The sequence below is a fragment of the Chiloscyllium plagiosum genome, unplaced genomic scaffold (assembly GCF_037043375.1).
Source record: "Chiloscyllium plagiosum isolate Xiang-an unplaced genomic scaffold, Cpla_swu_hap1 HiC_scaffold_4, whole genome shotgun sequence".
NCBI classification, from domain to species: Eukaryota; Metazoa; Chordata; class Chondrichthyes; order Orectolobiformes; family Hemiscylliidae; genus Chiloscyllium; species Chiloscyllium plagiosum.
Genome location: NW_028270142.1, coordinates 145,369,771 through 145,384,313, shown reverse-complemented (window position 1 = coordinate 145,384,313; position 14,543 = coordinate 145,369,771). Strand labels below are relative to the sequence as shown.

The 14,543-nt window shown below is 42.9% G+C and overlaps 1 protein-coding gene across 4 annotated transcripts in view; it reads left to right on the top strand.

The window, feature by feature from the left end:
• The first annotated feature begins 2,375 nt into the window (after nucleotides 1–2,375).
• LOC122548759 (uncharacterized) overlaps nucleotides 2,376–14,543 on the top strand; it is a 70,792-nt gene continuing 58,624 nt past the window's right edge. For 2 of the 4 annotated variants that reach the window (XM_087986749.1, XM_087986750.1), the window contains exon 1: nucleotides 2,387–2,449. The gene's annotated coding sequence lies outside the window, so the exon portion shown is untranslated. Of the gene's footprint in view, nucleotides 2,450–14,543 lie in introns of all 4 variants that reach the window. The other 2 variants (XM_087986752.1, XM_087986751.1) reach the window with 2 other exon arrangements.

Genomic DNA, 14,543 nt, shown 5'->3' with positions numbered 1-14,543 from the left:
CGCCTACTTGCGGAGCGATCCAGAGAGCACCTCTGGGCCACCCGGACGAACCAACCCAACCAACCTGTAGCACAGCATTTCAACTCCCCCTCCCACTCCACCGAGGATATGCAGGTCATTGGACTCATCCACCGCCAAACCACAACAACCCGACGGTCGGAGGAGGAGCGTCTTATCTTCCGACTGGGAACCCTCCAACCGCAGGGGATGAACTTGGACTTCACCAGTTTCTTCATCCCCCCTCCCCCCACCTTGTCTCAGCCGGATCCCTCCAGCCCGGCACCGCCTTCCTGACCTGCAGTCTTCTTCTTGACCTCTCCGCCTCCATCCTACTCCGACCTATCACCCTCACCTTGACCTCTTTCCACCTATCACATTTCCAACGCCCCTCCTCCAAGTCCCTCCTCCCTACCTTTTATCTTCTCCTGCTGAACACTCTCTGCTCATTCCTGAAGAAGGGCCTGTGCCCGAAACGTCGAATCTCCTGTTCCCTGGATGCTGCCTGACCTGCTGTGCTGTTCCAGCAATAAAGTTTCAACCTCGATCTCCAGCATCTGCAGACCTCACTTTCTCCTCCGTTATATGGGCATTGCATTGGCATGAAAAGGATGATATGGGAATTGGACACACTGTTAGACAGAATAATTCTGCTAATAGGAATAATGAAAAAAATTAAATAATTATTTTGCTTTGGCATTTGGTGATAGAACAAGTTGGCATGCTATTGAACATGTAATGAGATAGGAACATTTAAACAAATTGAATCAATTAATCAACTCTGAGAATAAAACCCCTGGTTCAGATGGATTGCATCCACTAATTTCAAATAATCTAGGAACGAAATGGCAGCCATTGCTGCATATATTTAGTAACCTGTTAGAAAGAAAATTGTAATGCCAGCCAATTTGATTAAAAAGGGGAGCAAACATGCCCAGGGAATTATAGGCCAGCCATCTTAATGTTAGTATTAGGAAAAAACAATAGAAAACTGAAAATAAAGATCTATAGAAGATTAACCAGGAAAGAAATAATAAATAGTATGGGTTTCAAATGGGAATTAAATCTTATGGAATTTAAATAGAAGGTGGTTATTGATGATATGGGCCAAGTGTTGTCAAATGGGACTAAAATTATTTAGGATCTCTATTTGGCATAGACAAGTTGGAGCAAAGGGTCTGTTTCTGTGCAAATCATCTCTATGCTTCTATGACTTGATGTAGAAAATGTAATTTACTTGGATTTTCAAAAGCTACTTGCCCCAATTTAGACTAAATTCAAAGATTATGACTTTAGGAAACAATTGACAGATTGGATTGTGAACTGGCCCTTAAATCCCATAATGCTATATTTTAGAACATGAAATAATTGCATGATTTATTGTCACATTTTACAGTGATACAACAAAATATGGTGAAATTTTTCATCTGTTGCCTGATTTGGCACCACTTTGAATAATTTGAAAATAAGGAAAATAAAGAAAGACGTGGCTTAAATATTCATACATCAGCCCAGAGCTAGCTCATTACTATCAATGACAATTGCACTGCAATCCCTCCTCCTCCACTCTGCCCCTCTTCCATCTACCCTGCCGTTGCTAGTCAATTTTATAAACTGCATCTGGTCCCCTCAGTCTTCTCTACTTAAGGGAAAGCAACCTGTGCTCTTCCAGCCTCTCTGCGTGACTGCGGTGTTCCACTGGGCATATAGATCGTGGTGAATCTCCTCTCCTCTACACTGAAATCACATCCCCTATAGTGTGGTGACCAGAAGTGGTACTCCAGGTGTGACCTGCCTAAGGTTTTACACAGAAGAAGAAAAATTGCTCTCCCTCTCTCTACCAATCCTGCCAGCCCCTGTTGAGTTTCTCCAGCGACTTCTCGTTTCAGATTCCCACTATTCGAACTTCTTTCTCTTATCTAACTTGTGTACATCTCCAGCAGAACCTCCCCTGCTCTTATCTTCGATGCCTCAACTAATAAAGGCGTGTAAAAGCAAAAGCAAGTGTCCCGGCCAGCTCAGGCTGTGGCAGCTCATTTAAAGGGGACGTGGGGCTGAGTGTGGACTCGGGGAGAGCCAAAGGCAACAGAAACCCATTCACAAATAAAACAACCGGCGCCGGGCTGGTGCGTCACATGACAGCAGGAGGGGCGGGGTTGCCGCTGGGTGTCACGTGCCCACTGAGGCGCTGCGGCGCCTGCAATCACGTGCTCATTAACAAATGGACACGTGACTGAGCCGCTGCATTACGTGACCGTGGGTAATATATCCTTGGGGGGCGGGGCGGAGTTGATTAGTCACATGCTCATAGGGGGGCGGGCACGGCTGTCCGCCACGTGTCAGTTGCGGGGGCGCTGACGTGAACAATCTCCTGTGTGTTTTGAGGCTGCGCAGGCGGATAATTTTCAAACGCGTTGAGCGTCTGTGAGAGGCAGTGGGCTACGGAAAGCCGGTAGGTCCATAGCGAGAGCAAACGTAGCACGGTGAGGGGGGTAAAGGGAGAATCAGCTGGGACTCGACATCCAGCAACAAACACACCCCACTCAACTCAAATCCCCCATCCCCACAGACACACACTGCCCTGATTGGCGAGTGCAGATCTGGGGATCATTTTGCAGTCAATTGGGATCTGGGGATCACTTTGCAGTCAATTGGGATCTGGGGATCACTTTGCAAAGTATTGGGATCTGGGGATCACTGCAAAGTATTGGGATCTGGGGATCACTTTGCAAAGTATTGGGATCTGGGGATCACTGCAAAGTATTGGGATCTGGGGATCACTTTGCAAAGTATTGGGATCTGGGGATCACTGCAAAGTATTGGGATCTGGGGATCACTTTGCAGTCAATTGGGATCTGGGGATCACTTTGCAAAGTATTGGGATCTGGGGATCACTGCAAAGTATTGGGACCTGGGGATCACTTTGCAAAGTATTGGGATCTGGGGATCACTTTGCAGTCAATTGGGATCTGGGGATCACTTTGCAAAGTATTGGGATCTGCCATCGCTTTTTAGGGAGGTGGAATGTGGGTTCACATTGCAGTGATTTGGGATCTGGGGTTTATTTTGTAAAGTGTTGGGATCTGTAGATCACTGTTATTGAGTTGGGATCTGAGGGTTCACATTGCATAGGTGATCTCTGTTGGGAGTTGGGATTAGCAAGTTTGGAGAGTTGTAGCTCAGGTTGAGGTTCTAGATGTAGGTTTGCTCGCTGAGCTGGAAGGTTCTTTTTCAGACGTTTATCACCATACTAGGTAACATCATCAGTGAGCCTCCGGTAAAGCACTGGTGCTATGGCCTGCTTTCTATTGGTATGTTTAGGTTTCCTAGTATGGTGACGAAATATCTGAAAACAAACCTTCCAGCTCAGCGAGCAAACTGACATCCATGAGTTGGGATATTGTTGCCTTTGTGCATTGAGGTGTGATCTAGGGGTCTCAGCACAGTGAGTTGGGATTGAAGGTCTGTGCAGTGTTGTGTGATTGGTGGCTCTACATAATGAGCTGTGATCTGAGGGCATTGTGTATAAGGTGAGATCCAGGTGTTCAGTGCAGTGAATTGGATTCATGGGTTCCTGTGACATGAGCTAGAATCTGAGTGGCTCTTGTGCAGTGGATTGGGATCTGTGGAGGTTCTGTGCAATCAATTTGGGTCTGGGAAGCTGTGTGAAATGAGTTGGGATTGAAAAGCTTCATTTAGTGAGTTGAGATCTGAGGGTTCTCTGCAATCAGTTGGGATCTGGTAGAGGGTCTGATGGAGTTTGTGCAATGAATTGGTATCTGACAGACTGTGTAGTGGTATGGGGTCCATGTGTTTTATGGTGGTTAGGATTTGAGTGTTAATATTGCTGCAAAATCAAGGTCTATGGTGTAAATTGGGATGTGGGCATTTCTGTGCAATGTGACTAAATAGTGGAATAGCTTAAGATTAGTAAATATTGTGAAGTGGTTGAGCACCAAGATGCCTGACTTTACAAGCTTGATTCAGAAATAATTACAAAAATCAAATAAAAGTGATGATAGCACCAACTTGTTATTTGTTCACTGAACGTGGACATCACCTTGATAAAAGTGTCAGTCTGTTACCTCTCTGATGTAGGTACATTGTGCTAACCTTTGATCCAGAAGCAGCACAGTTGGAAAAGAAACTGTAATTACGTTAAAATGTCTGTGGAATCTGTAATTATGTTTGAGATTGTATGAAAAGAACTTTTAAAAGTTAGGATCAGTTGTAAATGGATCAAATGTACCTTTCTTCGATAATATTTAAATTCTGTTCAGTGTGACCCGGTTAATTCTTGATTGGAAGCAGTACCAACAACAATGAAGTTAAGCCCGAAGCTATGCAACCAGGCACAAAGGAGAGCTACAAGCAACTGGGAGGAAAAAGGCGCAGATGCAGTCATAAAACCAAATCTCAGACCGAAAAAGAAACACAGCAATTTCTTGTGAGGAAAAGCAAATCTCTCTCAGAACTGGGTTCTGAAAATTCTCATTGCAGTGAATTGCGATATGGTTGCTCACATGTCAGCCCTCAAGAGGCGTTTTCTTTGGTGTTAAAGGAGACAAGAGCTGTTGGAGCACTTTGCAAACTTACTGAAAAAAACTTGGAAATCTGTGTGAATAGTGCAGAAATGCTGAAAGGCTTTGTGTTTTTCTAAAAGTAGATTGAAAAGAAACTCTAGAAAATTACACCATTAGGGCACACAAGGTTCATAGAATTGTACCCTTGAAACCTTAAGGAGAAACCTGTTATCAGCTAATACATTTGAAACTCTAACGCGACAGCAAGCCAAAGATATTTAAAGGGAATGTTTGTAGTTGTAGAATATGTATTTTTTTTTTGTCTATCATTTGTATGTTAATTGATGATCGATTTGATTCATACTAAAGTAAAAGTTACCATAAGTAAAGTCTTGTTAATTTTTTGGTTTGGTAAATGTCCTTAGGAGCTTAGGAAGAGAAGTATGCCATTCAGTCTGTCAGGACTGCCACACCATTCAGTACGATCATGGCTGATTGATCACTTCTTTGCCATTACTTACCACATCTCCACAACTCTGTATGTGCCACTAGTAATCAGAAACATGGGCTTCTACCACAAACAACCCATTGCTAGCCACGAATGGTCCCCATTAACAGCTATTGATTCTCCCAAATTGACCTTTACCTATTCCTCTGTCTGCTCAACTTTTGTTTCTCTCTTTGCTTCATTTCCATTTATCATTTATTCCCACACCCCACCTTCAGCATATATGCCAATCTTTTCCTAGCTACAATCAATTCTGAAGAAGGGTCACTGGATCTGAAATTTTAACTTTCTCTCCACAGATGCTGCCAGACCTGCTGAGTTTTTCCAGTATTTTCTGTTCTTGATTTCTTTCCTGAATTCAGTAACTATCACCAATTGTGCGTTGATCTAAAGTAGATCATCAGACAATAATGCCTTGAATTTATTCATTCCTAATTCCTATCCCTCCATAACTTCACTCCCTCCCTTCCTTCCTTCCCTGTAATCACCAACACCTGCTGTTGTTCTAATTAGAGTCATAGAGTCATCGAGATGTACAGCATGGAAACAGACCCCTCGGTCCAACCCGTCCATGCCGACCAGATATCCCAAACCAATCTAGTCCCACCTGCCAGCACCCGGCCCATATCCCTCCAAACCCTTCCTAATCATGTACCCATCCAAATGCCTCTTAAATGTTGTAATTGTACCAGCCTCCACCATTCCATACTTATTCCATACCCATACCACCCTCTGTGTGAAAAAGTTGCCCTGTAGGTCTCTTTTATATCTTTCCCCTCTCACCCTAAAGCAATGCTCTCCAGTTCTGGACTCCCTGACCCCAGGGAAAAGGCTTTGCCTATTTACCCTATCCATGCCCCTCATAATTTTGTAAACTTCTATAAGGTCACCCATCAGCCTCCGATGCTCCAGGGAAAACAGCTCCAGCTTGTTTAGCCTCTCCCTGTAGCTCAAATCCTCTAACCCTGGCGACATCCTTGTAAATCTTTTCTGAACCCTTTCAAGTTTCACGACATCTTTCCAATAGGAAGGAGACCAGAATTGCACGCAATATTCCAAAAGTGGCCTAACCAATGTCCTATGCAGCTGGAACATGACCTCCCAACTCCTGTACTCAATACTCTGACCAATAAAGGAAAGCATACCAAACGCCTTCTTTACTATCCTATCTACCTGCGACTCCACTTTCAAGGAGCTATGAACCTGTAATTCAAGGTCACTTTGTTCAGCAACGCTTTCCCAAAATGCAGCACCTTATATTTATCTGAATTAAACTCCATCGGCCACTTCTCAGCCCATTGGCCCATCTGGTCCAGCTCCTGTTGTAATCTGAGGTAACCCTCTTCGTTGTCCACTACACCTCCAATTTTGGTGTCATCTGCAAACTTACTAACTGTACCTCTTATGCTCGCATCCAAATCATTTATGTAAATGACTAAAAGTAGAGGACCCAGCACCGATCGTTGTGGCACTTCACTGGTCACAGGCCTCCAGTCTGAAAAGCAACCCTCCACCACCACCCTCTGTCTTCTACCTTTGAGCCAGTTCTGTATCCAAATGGCTAGTTCTCCCTGTATTCCATGAGATCTAACCTTGCTAATCAATCTCCCATGGGAAACCTTGTTGACTGCCTTACTGAAGTCCATATAGATCACATCTACTGCTCTGCCCTCATCAATCTTCTTTGTTACTTTCTCAAAAAACTCAATCAAGTTTGTGAGACATGATTTCCCATGCACAAAGCTATGTTGACTATCCCTAATCAGTCCTTGCCTTACCAAATACATGTACATCCTGTCCCTCAGGATTCCCTCCAACAACTTGCCCACCACCGAGGTCAGGCTCACTGGTCTATAGTTCCCTGGCTTGTCCTTACCACCCTTCTTAAACAGTGGCACCATGTTAGCCAACCTCCAGTCTTCCGGTACCTTACCTGTGACTATCAATGATACAAATATCGCAGCAAGAGGGCCAGCAATCACTTCTCTAGCTTCCCACAGAGTCCTTGGGTACACTTGATCAGGTCCTGGGGATTTATCCACCTTTACCCTTTTCAAGACATCCAGCACTTCCTCCTCTGTAATTTGGACACTTTGCAAGATGTCACCATCTATTTCCCTACAGTCTACATCTTCCATATCCTTTTCCACAGTAAACACTGATGCAAAATACTCATTTAGTATTTCCTCCATTTTCTGTGGCTCCACACAAAGACCGCCTTGCTGATCTTTGAGGGGCCCTATTCTCTCCCTAGTTACCCTTTTGTCCTTAATGTATTTGTAAAAACTCTTTGAATTCTCCTTAATTCTATTTGCCAAAGCTATCTCATGTTCCCTTTTTGCCCTCCTGATTTCCATCTTAAGTATACTCCTACTTCCTTTACACTGTTGTAAGGATTCACTCGATCTCTCCTGTCTATTCATGACATATGCTTCCTTCTTTTTCTTGACCAAACCCTCAATTTCTTTAGTCATCCAGCATTCCCTATACCTACCAGCCTTTCCTTTCACCCTAACAGGAATATACTTTCTCTGGATTCTCGTTATTGTACTGAGCAAATCACCAAGAAACCTTGAAAAGCATCTTCTAAACCCATAATCTCTGCCATCTGGAAGAACAAGGGCAGTACTTGCATGGGAACGCCATCCACTTCATGGTCTCTAAGCGACAAATCTTCCTGACTTGGAAATATATCACTCTCCTTCCAGGAGGTGTAGGAAGACTAGGACAAAATCCTGGATTTCCCTCCCCAGTAACAGGGTGTCCCCCCTGGAATCCAAGGTTTGTACTGGTTTACAACATCTTACCACCACCATTTCCATGGCAATGAGGGATGGGTAACAAATGCTGGTCTTTTTGATACTGCAAAAGAAATATATAGTCTCTATTGCATCCTCAACTCCATTATTTCAACTGTTACCCCAACGCTGAAAACTCCCTTTCAAAGCTTTCCACCTTTCAGTTTTTGGCGCAATATCTGTGTTTTTAATTTGTTACGTGTCTGTGCTGCAGCTTGGAAAGTTTTTTTTTGTTTTAACATACAGGAAGTGCTATTGAATGGCGATTGTTTTCTGCACATTTTTCAAGGTTGTGCTTAGATTATTAGGCCAGACTATGCATCCTGTGACATAGAAACATAGAAGGTAGGACATTATAATAACCAATCAGCTGTTATGGTCCAGAAAGATTTTTCAAAAAATAATTTTAAACTTTTTTTAATGTACTTTGCTATGGCTTATAGTATTGGTAATTTCTTCTCACAAACTTTGTATTGGTAATAATTCAACTTCAGTTTTCCCAGAGGATTATGGGAATGATCAAATATGAGGGCTTTGTTACGAGAGATATTAAAAAACCTGTTGGGTAAAGTTCAACAATGCATTTTGGGAAAGCAGGACTTATACACTTAATGGTAAGGTCCTAGGGAGTGTTGCTGAACAAAGAGACCTTGGAGTGCAGGTTCATAGCTCCTTGAAAGTGGAGTCTCAGGTAGATAGGATAGTGAAGAAGGCGTTTGGTATGCTTTCCTTTATCGGTCAGAGTATCGAGTACAGGAGTTGGGAGGTCTTGTTGCAGCTGTACAGGACATTGGTTAGGCCACTGTTGGAATATTGCATGCAATTCTGGTCTCTTTCCTATCGAAAAGATGACGTGAAACTTGAAAGGGTTCAGAAAAGATTTACAAGGATGTTGCCAGGGTTGGAGGATCTGAGCTACAGGGAGAGGCTGAACAGGCTGGGGCTGTTTTCCCTGGTGCGTCGGAGGCTGAGGGGTGACCTTATAGAAGTTTACAAAATCATGAGGGGCATGGATATGATAAATAGACAAAGTCTTTTTTCCCTTGGGTCGGGGAGTCCAGAACTAGAGGGCGAGAGGGTGAGAGGTTTAGGGTGAGAGGGGAAAGATATAAAAGAGACATAAGGGGCAACCTTTTCACGCAGAGGGTGGTACGTGTATGGAATGAGCTGCTAGAGGATGTGGTGGAGGCTGGTACAATTGTAACATTTAAGAGACATTTGAATGGGTATATGAATAGGAAGGGTTTGGAGGGATATGGGCCAAGCGCTGGTAGGTGGAACTAGATTGGGTTGGGATATCTGGTCGGCATGGACGGGTTGGACCGAAGGGTCTGCTTCAATGCTGTACATCTCTATGACTCTAAGTCAGGCAACACAGTAAAGAAAAGATTTGTTATCCTTGTGCCCTTTAATGCAGTTTGCTATTTGGATTTCAAAGGAGCAGGATGATGGTAGTATGGCTTCCTGAGCCTGCTCTGCCTTTCAGTCATACTTTAGTGATATATCAAGAATCGACCAATCACAGTCCACAGTCCTCTGCAAATATTTAAAACGTTGAAGATAATTCTCTTCAATTTCAGTCCTAAAGTAGCTGATATATCATTTTGATACTGTAACACTGATCTGGAATCTCCAGCCAAAGGAAACAATCTCTTAGCATGCACCTTGTCAATTCTAACAAGAATTTTTGACACTTCAATGAGATTGGGCCTATATTCTCTTGAATTATTCTGTGCAATTATTTTCGTGAAAACGTTGCTGAAAAAATAAATACCAGCATAAAACTAGGACTAACTTTTGTCACCACAACAATAGCTGCTTACTACTGTACCTTATCATCTGCCTGTACGCCTACTTCGGTTCATATGGTGCTGATGCCCAGCCTGACTCTAATACCATTTTACGTTAACTTATGCAGCCTTACATTGTTAACCTGTACAACGAATACACTTATATTTACACCTCAATTCCGACATCTTGCACAACCGTAATTAGTGGGACAAAAGCAAAACACTGCAATTGACATAAAAATACTGGGAATATTCAGCAGGTATGATGACATCTGTGAAGAGTAAACAGCAAAGTGATCTTTAATGTTAATCACCTGCATTACTTGTTGAGCATTTCCAGCGTTTTTCTCATTCCCTCCTACCATTATCAAGTGCACAGGACCCTTGGTTCTGTAATTCTTTCCCTGAATCACTTGAGCTTGCTCTCTCCTCTCTCACTTTCTATTCCTCCTTCCTCAAGACCCATCTTAACTTTTTTTAACTCTGTTGTGTTATCTTAATTGGGCATGGCATCACATTTATGAAGCCCCTAAAATGTTTTACTATTTTAAAGATGTTGTATAAATGCAAATTATTGTTGGTGTGTTATGTTAGAGCATCACCTGCAGGCTGCATGTATTTTGTCACTACTCAGGCTTGAATGTTGCAAAGTGCTCACAACAGGAAATGAGAGGATTATACTCATTCAACACTAATACAAAAGCATGAATACTTCCAGAATTTGCTGTGTGTTCTTTCTCATTCAACACTTTGAAATGTGTAATTTGATTAGGTTTTGTTATTAAGATTAAAGAGTTCACAGAGCACTAGCAATACCAAAAGCAACAGCTTTATATTTAGAGAGCATCTTCTCAACCTCTTCCCCTCACCTGAGGTGCGGTGACCGTCAGGTTAAACCTCCCTCTAATGAGACAGCACCTTCGAACCTTTTACAACATAGCAAAACATTCCAAGGAGCTTCATGAATGTTACCAAACAAAATTTGACACTGAGATACAAATAATTGTCAAAGTGCGTTGAAGGAGTATATTAAAAGTCTTCTTAAAGAGTACTTTAAGTAGGGACTTTGAGACCAGATGAAGGAACAGCTGCTAATGGTGGAGCAATTAAACTGGGAATGCTGCAGAGGCCAGCATTTTTGCAGTGCGGATATCAGTGCAGAGAATTGTGGAAATGGAGGTCATTACAAAGAACTACAGATGAGACCACTGAGGGATTTGTTTTCATCGTTACATGGTAACAGAAGTAGGTCGCTCAATTTGTCGAGCCCACTCTGCCATTTCATATGGTCATTTTGATCAAAATTTTCTATTTCAAATATATTCAAAGACTGAGCTTCTTTCATCCTCTGAGGTAGAGAATTCCAAGGACCCTCCGCTCTTTGAGCTGAAACATTTCTCCCCTATTTTTAAATTGTCCCTGGTTCTAGACTCAACAGCAGCTGGGGCTCAAATATTGATCCTTGTGAACTGCACCAGTCAATGTGCCCACGTGAGAATGACCCATTTATTCCGACTCTCTATTTTCTGTCTGTTAGCCAATCCTTAATCCATCCCAATACATAATCGACTCAAACATTTACAGCACAGAAGAATGCCACTCGGCCCTAACCAACATTCTACACAGTTCCAGCATAACCTCCTTGCTCTTGTATCCAATGTCTCGGATAATGAAGGCAAGAATTCCAACTTATTGACATACCCTGCTACCTTCAGAGATCTGTGGATATGTACACCAAAATCCCTCTAATCTTCTGTTCTTTCCAGGATCCTAGCATTTGTAGTGTAAGCTTTTGCCTTGTTAGCCCTCCTTTGGTATATCGTCTCACATTTTTCTAGGTTGAATTCTATTTGCCACTGTGTGCTCAGTTGGCCAGAGCAGTTATTATCCATTGATATGCTTCTGCAACTTATGGCTATCCTCCTCAATAGTACCCAACCAGTTTTTGTCATCTGCTTAAATCTTGACCATATCCCCTATTTTTGCATTCCAAATTATGAATGGACACTACAAACAAACCCCCTGGAGACAAAGACTTCTAGTCACAGAGTCATCCCTCTACCATGACTCTCTACCTCTTGCCTTTCAGCCAATTTTGGATGCAGTGTGTCACTTTGCCTTCAATCGAATTCCTGCTTCAGAAATTGCTAGAAAAACGTTCTGAAACAAGGTCACTGGATCTGAATTATTAACTGTTTTTACCATAGATGCTGCCAGATCTGCAGGGTTCTTCCAGCAATTTCCAATTTTGTTTCAGATTTCAAGCAGTCCTTGATTGGTTGGTCAAGCGCGATCTTCTCAAAAGCCGAGCTAAAGTCCAAGTAGACCTCATCAAATGCTTGATCTTAGTCAAAAGGCCCTACAGCAATTTTTTTTTATTTTAAAAATATACTTTATTCATAAAAATTCTTTATATACTTAGTCACCAGAGCAGTTCTGTTCCATGCAGTCTTTGTATATTGGGAACTAACAAACATTAGAGTTTGACTCTCCCGATATTTCTAACAAACCAAAAGGCATTTCTTATTGATGCAACATAGTATTTAATAAATATATCTACTTAGAGGTACCGGGAGGGTCTGATAACTGAATGGATCTCCATCATTGTACTTGGGCTGAAAGACCTTTTGATGATGGTCTTTCCCAACCGTTCCTTGGCAGTAGCTTCCCCAAACTTCAGTGCGTCCCTTGGCATGTAGTCCGGGATCTTAGAATGTGCCAGTCTGCAAGACTCAGTCAAGGTCAACTCCTTGCTCTGGAAGACCAATATATTACAAGCAGACCAGAGCATCTTTCATTCAGTTGATGGCCTCGAGGTGCGGTTGATGCTTGTCTCGATGTGTCCCAGGGAACAAACTATAGAGCACAGAGTCCTGCATCACAGAGCAACCCTGTCAAGAAGTACAGCATCTCTCTCCAGACTTCCTTTGTCATATAGAGTCATAGAGATGTACAGCATGGAAACAGACCCTTCGGTCCAACCCGTCCATGCTGACCAGATATCCTAACCCAATCTAGTCCCACCTGCCAGCACCCGGCCCATATCCCTCCAAACTCTTCCTATTCATATACCCATCCAAATGTCTCTTAAATGTTACAATTGTACCAGCCTCCACCACACTCTCTGGCAGCTCATTCCATACACGTACCTCCCTCTGCATGAAAAAGTTGCCCCTTAGGTCTCTTTTATATCTTTCCCCTCTAACCCTAAACCTATGCCCTTTAGTTCTGGACTCCCCGACCCCAGGGAAAAGACTTTGTCTATTTATCCTATCCAAGCCCCTCATGATTTTGTAAACCTCTATATGGTCACCTCTCAGCCTCCGACGCTCCAGGGAAAACAGCCCCAGCCTGTTCAGCCACTCCCTGTAGCTCAGATCCTCTAACCCTGGCATAATTCTTGTAAATCTTTTCTGAACCCTTTCAAGTTTCACAACATCTTTCCGATAGGAAGGAGACCAGAATTGCATGCAATATTCCAACAGTGGTCTAATCAATGTCCTGTACAGCTGGAACATGACCTCCCAACTCCTGTACTCAATACTCTGACCAATGAAGGAAAGCATACCAAACACCTTCTTCACTATCCTATCTACCTGCGACTCCACTTTCAAGGAGCTATGAACCTGCTCTCCAAGGTCTCTTTGTTCAGCAACACTCCCTTGGACCTTACCATTAAGTGTATAAGTCCTGCTAAGATTTGCTTTCCCAAAATGCAGCACCTCGCATTTATCTGAATTAAACTCCATCTGCCACTTCTCAGCCCATTGGCCCATCTGGTCAAGATCCTGTTGTAGTCTGAGGTAACCTTCTTCGCTGTCCACAACACCTCCAATTTTGGTGTCATGTGACAGTCTCTAGCCCCTCCACCACCTACAGCTGGTTTGAGAGCAACATGCATTAGTGCAGACAGGGCGGACATTAAGGATCTCACAAGTAATGCCCTTCTCACCACAAACCAAGCGATGTGGTGGCTTGTTGGAAAGCTCTGGTGATAAGGCATTCTGCCAAATGACTGACAGTCTGCTCAGGAAACCACCTGATAGCCTCCTCGAGACTCTAAGGGAAAGGGGGAGGGTGGATCCTATGTGCTGATCATTTCCTGATGGACCGGTGGTCAATGGTGCTTTTCTTTGCCAATTTCTGCACGAAGGACAGCTGATCCAGAACAGTCCAACTAATTGCAGCAGCGAGGCCAGGCCCATCCTTCGCAATACCGGGACAGATAAAACCTCAGTATGTAGAGACACTTGATGTTTGCTTACCAAGGGTCCACACACAACATGATGCAGCAGCACACAAAGGTGGCCATCACGATGATGGTGATATTGAGTACGTTCTTTCCCACTTCATCCAGAGTTTTGTACGTTGGAGTTTGACTCTATTCAATGAAACAGATCAAAGGCATTTCTTACTTACACAGACCCCCATTTAACTTAGTCAGAAAGGCATTTTTTATTTTAAAAATATACTTTATATATACAGTATATATACATAGCCATTAATGTAGCTTGATTCTGTATACTTGCGTGTGAAGAAAGAAACAAACATTGGATAAAAACTGAAAGAACTGCGAATGCTGAAAATTCAGAAACAAAAACAGAAATTGCTGGAAAGGCTCCCCAGGTCTGGCAGCATCTTTGGAGAGAAATCAGGTTAATATATTGGGTTCAATGACCCTTCCTCAGAACAAGCATTCTCCAACAAACAAACCAAAGGCATTTCTTACTTGTACATAATTATATTTACATATATTTTAGGCACCAGGAGGGCCAATAACTGAAACAGATCCCTTTAAATTTCAGCAGAAAGACCTCAGACAACAGTCTTTGCCCACTGTACCTTAGCAGCAGCAGCTACCCCAAACTTTATACTCTGTGATACTGACTGACTGTCATTAGTTCCTTACCTTATCCACTCCTCTCAC